This window comes from Octopus bimaculoides, chromosome 15 (genome assembly GCF_046866305.1).
Source record: "Octopus bimaculoides isolate indiv1 chromosome 15, ASM4686630v1, whole genome shotgun sequence".
Lineage (NCBI taxonomy): Eukaryota > Metazoa > Mollusca > Cephalopoda > Octopoda > Octopodidae > Octopus > Octopus bimaculoides.
In genome coordinates this window covers 9536939-9544438 of record NC_142942.1, presented here as the reverse complement: position 1 = coordinate 9544438, position 7500 = coordinate 9536939, and the positions used below count along the sequence as shown (strand labels likewise).

Here is a 7500-nt window from a genome sequence, read left to right as displayed (position 1 = left end):
TGGCGGAGGAGGTAGTGTGGATGAAACTGAAAGGACTGAAGACAAATACTTTCCTCTTCGGTCAAGCTCTTATCAACTTTCTCAATTTCCACTTGAAATGGAAAGTGAGGGTGGAGAGGGAAGTCCTGGTCCCCAGTATTTTTGTTGAAAAGTAGGTGAATGTAGCAAGGATGGCCCATGTGAATGGGCTTGTGTGTTCTGGTAGATTCTGTGAGAGCGGACAACTTACCATGAGAGGTCTCATAGGGTCTCTTTCTGCACACTATAAGCTTTCATACTTGGTTGCTAATTATCATGGGAGACATTCAACATCCAAGTACCAATCTCAAAATTCTAGCTATCCCCAGCAGAACAGTTTTCTGGGCTTGTCCTGCTCTCATATCAATTCCGATTTCTTTGAGATATTTCTCGAACTTGGTTGTTCGTACTCCGAGTACCCCAACAACTACTGGAATGACAGACACTTTCCTCATAGTCCACATTCTTGCAATTTCGTCTCTTAGTAGTCTGTACTATTTTATCTTTTCTAGTTCTTTGTCACTTATGTGTGCATCTCCAGGTATTGCAATATCTACGATCTTGGTGTCCTTTTTCCTTAATCTACTACAACAATATCTGGTCCCCGAGCCTCGATTTGGGAGCCACGTTGGATTGTAAAATCCCACAGTATCGTATGTTCCTTGCTCTCGGTGACTCCTGGTTCATATTCATACCCTTTCCATGCTCTGTTCAGGCTGTACTCTTCACATAGTCTTCAGTGAATGAACTTAGCCACGTTTTCGTGCCTCCTTTTGTAGTTCTTTTGGGCCAGCTTGCTACACTCACTCACAATATGTGAGATTGTTTAATTTCTGCTGCCACACATCCTACAAAGCGGCGATTCGCTATTCATCTCTATTTGGAACTTGGTGTAATTAGTTCTCAGAGTGCATCCTTCAGATCACTTTTTCTTAGCCATCTCCAAGTGTTGATCTTGTCTATCTTTTGATTTCTCTGAGTTATTACCCATGCAGTGGTTTCATTTTCCAGTTGCTTACTTTTTCTTCTTCATCTTGTTTCTTAAATGCTTGTGGGTGTATCGCATTTTCGCTAGGTATTATATTGTTAATTTATTATTATTATTATTATTATTATTATTATTATTATTATTATTATTATTATTATTATTATTATTATTATTATTATTATTATTTTTCTTTTTTTTCTTCTTTCTTCAAATTTTATTCCATTTCTCGCCGAGTAATATTATTATTTTATTATTATTATTATTATATGTTTGACTTTTGTTTTGCATTTGTACAAGTTGGATCCAAGTCTCACCCAGAGACCTCAAGAGACAACAAGTTAGAAGTTCATGTAGGTGTTATGCCTAGGGTACCATATATTTGGATTTGTACAGTTTTGTTCAAGTGAATGTTTAAGAAACCATAAGAAAATTATGTGTTTGCTTTAAAATTTGAGATCACATAGACAGTATTTTACGTAGGATATGGGCAGTTCCCATGAGCACTATCTTTTGAACTTCAGCCATTTTGGGGTTTCCTGGTATCTGAGCTAGGTAGTAATCAGCCCGTTTCGCTGTCATTCCCAGGGCACCTATGACAATAGGTATTGTTTTCGTCTTCAGATTCCACATTTTGCTAATTTCTATTTCAAGATCTTTATATTTGCTCAGTTTATTATTATTATTATTATTATTATTATTATTATTATTATTATTATTATTATTATTATTATTATTATTATTATTATTATTATGTTTATGTTTATGTTCGTATTTCAGAACTGAACAAATATTGGTCTATCATCACAAGTCAAAAGCTCAGGAAGCAAAAGAAGAAAAAAAAAAAAACTTAAACAAGTGGATAATGTATTGATATGTGTATCAACTATAACTTCGATGTTTACATCTCTTTTTTGAAGAGCTGTGTCTATCAGAAATGGCTAACACTTTGCACCATCTGCTACAGATGAAAGTTCACCTGAGTTAAAAACACGTAATGAAGTAAACACGAATAACAAAACATGAGTGATGATTCGATACAGTTTGTAAAAAAAAAAAAAAAAAAGAGAAAACAATCTCATCAGTAAGTTGGAATTATTATCGCAGTGATCTTGTGCTTTGTTCAGAAATGTAGCTCTGAATATCAAAGAAAAAAAAATAGTGATTGCGTCATTGCATCATTGCATCATTGCGTCTATACCTGAACAAGTTGAGAGGCGGCAGAAGCATGGTCTCGTGAAAACTTTGTTCATCCTGACTCCTTTGAACAATGATGAGAAAATTTAGAACATTACTTTGTTACTCACCTATCTCTGAACACTTGTTCTGCTTCATTTGTAAGCTATTTTCTCATCGAAAGAATCGGGACTGGAACCCATATATTCTCAGTGGCTACAGGGATCGGAAAAATGCGAACTTATGTACGTATATAACGACAAGAGAACATTCATTGAGCATTATGATGCAGCTGTTGACTTGACTGTGAGTTTATGGTTTACCGCACGGGTTGAAAGTCTGTGGTAAAGCAACAGTAGACAGAACGTGCATACGCAAGATCAGTTCCGGAAGGGTTTATCGCTGCGATCAGATTTTTCTTGAAGTATGGGTTGCAAATTTTGTCCCAAAGAAAACTTAAAATTTCCTCATTCCTTGCACTACAACTATAGCTTCTATGGATATCATGGAAGCTACTGTCATAGTGTTGACAAATATGCCCGTTAAAGTCACCAGCCACGATGATGAAGCCACTGTCGATTGTCGTTGAGCTACCTGAACGCGGACTATTATTTCATTGTTTTTCTGCTTTTGATCAAATCTGTATCGTCTCGCGTAGATAGAACTGAACATAAAATATATAAATGAATGACGAAAAATTGTAATAGGTTCTACTACATCATGATTTTCCACTATCCTTGAGATCCTAAACCCAGCGTTGGAGATGAAGTGATTCAGTTCAAAGAGAATGCAATTGGTATAGACATTGGAATTAATTTTGAACTTTAACCTCGTTTTCGTTTTTCCCTTAATGTATACATTTCTCTGTACTTATAGATGACAGAATCTATGTTTATTAGTATTTAACTGAAGCAGGGAAAAATAATTTTCTGCGCTATCAAAAGTGATTTAAGCTCAACAATGAAAGATGAAAAAGCTGAATTACTTCTTCATTGATGCATATCGATTCAGAGCAATTGTATACAATTGTCTGTCAGGATATCATTAATGAATTTGTGGACAAACACACACAAATAAACAAAGCAAAAAACAGCAGCAGCAGCAGCAAAACAACAACAACAAAGTGTCACAAATTAAAATTAAAAATCTTATTTATTGATTATTAATGCGGATTATTAATATATTTAGTTTCAGTTTTAATGTAATAAAAATCAAATTTTTTTCTGATATTTTAAAAAAAATTGATTTTATCAGTTTTAACGATAAATCTAAGTTACTTGTTTGTCATTAAATTTAGTGTCTAACACTAAAGTAAATTTATAAACCCACTGAGACCACAGCTTTAGCTATAAAGATACTACAGTTAATCCAAAAATGTGTCTAAAGTTTATCCGCAGACATTAACGTTAATCCATTAATATGCAGATGTTTATCTATCTATCTATCTATCTACCTATCTATCTATTTATCTACTCTAAATTTAAGTTATAAACTCGCTTAGATTAATCTATGTAGACACTACAATTAAAGCATAAAACCACTGAAGTTAATCTATAAAACCCTAAAGTTAATCCATAAATCTACCGACGTTAATTTATAAAGCCACCAAAGTAAGTAATTAAATCAACTGAGATTTATCTACTGACTTAAATCTGTAAAGACACTGCAGTTAATCTTTGAAGTTAATCTATAAGTCTACAGTAGTTAATATATCAATACACTAAAGTTAATCCATAACCAGGAGACAACTGGATTGGATTGGATCGCCTATGTTCAGTCCAATGAAGGACGAAGGCTTCAGTATGTTCTTTTCACCAACCACGGTCCGATGTGGTAGCTGGGAATCTGAGTTTGAGATCATACTGGTTTGATGAGTCTACTCAGCCGCACTGGCTCAACATGGTTTGGCAGAGGGATGCAGTTTTTATACTCATACAGGAGTAGTTAAGTCGATTACATCGACCCAGGGCTCAACTGATACTTACTTTATCGACCCCGGAAGGATGAAAGGCAAAATCGACTTCTGCAGAATTTGAACTCAGAACGTAAGGGTGGACGAAGTATCACCAAGCACTTCGCTCAGCGTGCTAACGGTTCTGCCATAAATAATCCACTAAAGTTGATAAATAAAACCACTGTATACTGTATAAAGCCATCAATCCAAACGAATGTATCTATAAAATCCACAATTTATCTATAGTATCACTGATCAACTCATAAAATTATTGACATTAAGTCATTCAATTATATCTTATCTCCATTAATTGAGGTTCGATTTTTGACTGAAGTAATTTCGATTCCACTTATGTCGAAAGTTTCTTTGAGAAAATTATGGATGTTACAAGACACTATGAACCTATATATGTTTTACTTCTGTAAGAACTGAATAATTCTTACTTTGAATAATGCATAATGAATAATATTTACTTTTTGTCAAATTTCCTATTAGGATTTATCAAGTGATGTAGACAGTCTCAAATGTAATCCCGATAAAGGTGGAAAATCGATTGCGGTTGTTCATTTTTTAATGACAGAGCCACAGCCTTTGGGATAAAGGTAAAAAGTTACCTTCTCGCGTCATAAGGACCGGTTTACCGGTTTCTCTGGCGTACATATTTCCCACCTGGACTGGACGCCGAGCCGTCGTAGGATTACTCATTTTTGCCAGCTGAGTGGACTGGAGCAACGTGAAATGAAGTATTTTCCTCAAGACTACAACGCGTCGCCCAGTCCAGGAATCGAAACCACAATCTTACAATCATTAGTCCAACACTCTAACCACTAAGCCACGCGTCTCCATAAGACTTTGGACTGGAACACATAAAGGAATAGAAGGAATACAGTAATAAGAATTTTGATAATCTGTAAAATAATTGTGAATTTGTGAATTTAAGCAATTTTTTTGAATAATTATATAATGACTTACTTCTTGTGAATTTGAACTGGTAGATAGGGATAGATTTAGCGTTGTCCTCCATCTATTAGTTGTAGGTTTGAACGTGGTTGGTAATAGGGATCACTTAGGGATCACTTAGGGATCACTTCATCCCAACAGCATCTATAATACAGAAAAAAAAGCCGAAAATAATCAAGTATTTAAATCAGGTATATTTTCAGAAAGAGATTCTAATAAAGATTATACAGCGGGGGGGGGGGGGGAGGGTTTTCCTTGTATTTTTCAGACCCACAAATGACCGCAAGCCTTTCTAAGAACTGGTAACTACAAGTAAGACTAGGTATTGTTGAGGAGGTCTAATAAGTCCGGAACATGTCCACAGTTGTCGCCACAGCTGCCAAGTTGAGACTCACTCACTGCTGAATGCTGCTATTCGATTGTGAATCAATTTGGATTTCATAATTGTCTCCCTTGTATATTTTGACAAAAGTTATCATTATTGCTAGTAATTTATTTTCATTACAGGAAATAAATTTAATTGTTTAAACATTTTTTGTCTCACTACATTAATGTTGTGTCGACGCCCCCAAGCGAAGAAGTAGGCTCGACCAAGACATATAAATAGAGGTAGTCTGACCGTGGTAGCGGGTGGACTGATGGTAGACTGACTGTTGAGTAGCTGCCGAGTAGCAGTCGAGCAGAGATCATCCGAAGGTGCTAGATAGCAGTAACTTGAAACATAACAATTAATTAACTTGACTCCCACTTAACTGTATGTTATTCTTGCAGAAGGTACCCCTAGGACATTTTCCCGTGTTATAGCACCTCTCCAAATCCACCCCACCAAATAAGCAGCTGTCAATGCCACACTATTGTTATGAAACAACGAGGGAACCTTTACGTCATCGTCTAATCTGCTATAAATAGCAGACATATCTCCTTAAGTTCATACCCAACATTGAATAATGTACGTATGCAAGTTAGGAAATACTTTATACAAAAACAAACCTTACAAACATAACACACAAAAGCCCTTGAAAAGTATAATTTAATAGTACCGCAACTAGACTCCTTTTACATTCTAAACAATTCACATAAAGCACACATACCTCAAACATTTTCCTAACCTTCCTTTGACTGTCTATCAAATATCATCACAACTTCAGACAATAACGAAAATGGCAAAAACATTTAACAAGCTTCCAAAAAGTACAATTGAACTAGTTTCATTTAGAAACAAAATCAAGGTTTTTCAGAATTCGGCAACACCACAATCGGCCAACATACGAGACACTATAGTGCGTACACGCAACAAAATAATTATAGAAGTATCTAAAAACAAATAGTTGAAAGCAACATGAAAAAATGAAAAAAGAAAACAAAACAAGACACAACCAAAAATTACACACAAGAAATTGCCAACCTCATAAACATCAGGAACAACGTTAAACAGAATGCACCAAAACCAGACACAACGGAAACACAATTCAACATCAAACACCTAAACAAGGAAATAGCAAAAATTAATAGATAGATAAACAAACCTTAGAAAAATAGAAAATTGGCAAACGTTTGTATTGACCATAAACCATAAAACTATCAGTGAAACACTATATAAAGTGATTAGCTGTATCAGTAGCAGCAACAATAATAACGATCTGAGCATAGTTTTGTTGCAGAAATAACCTTAAATAATAATATACCCACACTGCAATATCATATAACGCCTCCATCAATTATTTTGCAGAAATCAGACACCAGAAATACAAATAAGATAAGGTCACTAAAACAAAAAAAATATACATCTTCTTCTCAGACCCCAATTTTGACCCCTTCTTTTCATAAAATACCCCAAAAGCATAAGACAGATCTAGAAACTAAAGACCCACTTCAACGCATCTAGATACATACAAGAATTAGGAGAGCTGCATCGTCGTTATCATAAAAACACCGCATCCTCTTCTCAGCCCTCACAGATAAGTAGAAGGAACACAATAGACAGAAATTGCTGCAACATCAATAGTTTCATTGGCCGCAGATACTGTGCTGGAATGTACTTCGCCAGCAAAATAGGCACTTCGTCAGTTAAGACGACAAGAGTTCCCGTTGATCCGATCAACGGAACAGCTTGCTCGTGAAATTAACGTTCAAGTGACTGAGCACTCCACAGACATGCGTACCTTATTGTAGTTCCCAGGGAGATTCAGCGTGATACAAAATGGGACAAGGCTGGTCCTTCGAATTACAGGAACTACTGATTTTAGCCAGCTGAGTGAACTGGAACAAAGTATGTAATAAAGTATCTTGTTCAAAGACACAGCGCATCACCAGGATCGAACCTATGATCTTACGATCGTGAGCCGAATATCCCTAATCACTGTTGTTGTTGGCACTCCATCGGTTACGACGTCGAGGGTTCCAGTTG

At 35.7% G+C, this 7500-nt stretch overlaps 1 long non-coding RNA gene across 4 annotated transcripts in view; it reads right to left on the bottom strand.

The window, feature by feature from the left end:
• Positions 1-7500, bottom strand: part of LOC149132409 (uncharacterized) — a 127786-nt gene that overhangs the window by 46408 nt on the left and 73878 nt on the right. For 3 of the 4 annotated variants that reach the window (XR_016244414.1, XR_016244413.1, XR_016244412.1), the window contains exon 2: positions 5106-5237. This is a non-coding gene — a long non-coding RNA (uncharacterized LOC149132409). Of the gene's footprint in view, positions 1-2310; positions 2396-5105; positions 5238-7500 lie in introns of all 4 variants that reach the window. The other variant, XR_016244415.1, reaches the window with a different exon arrangement.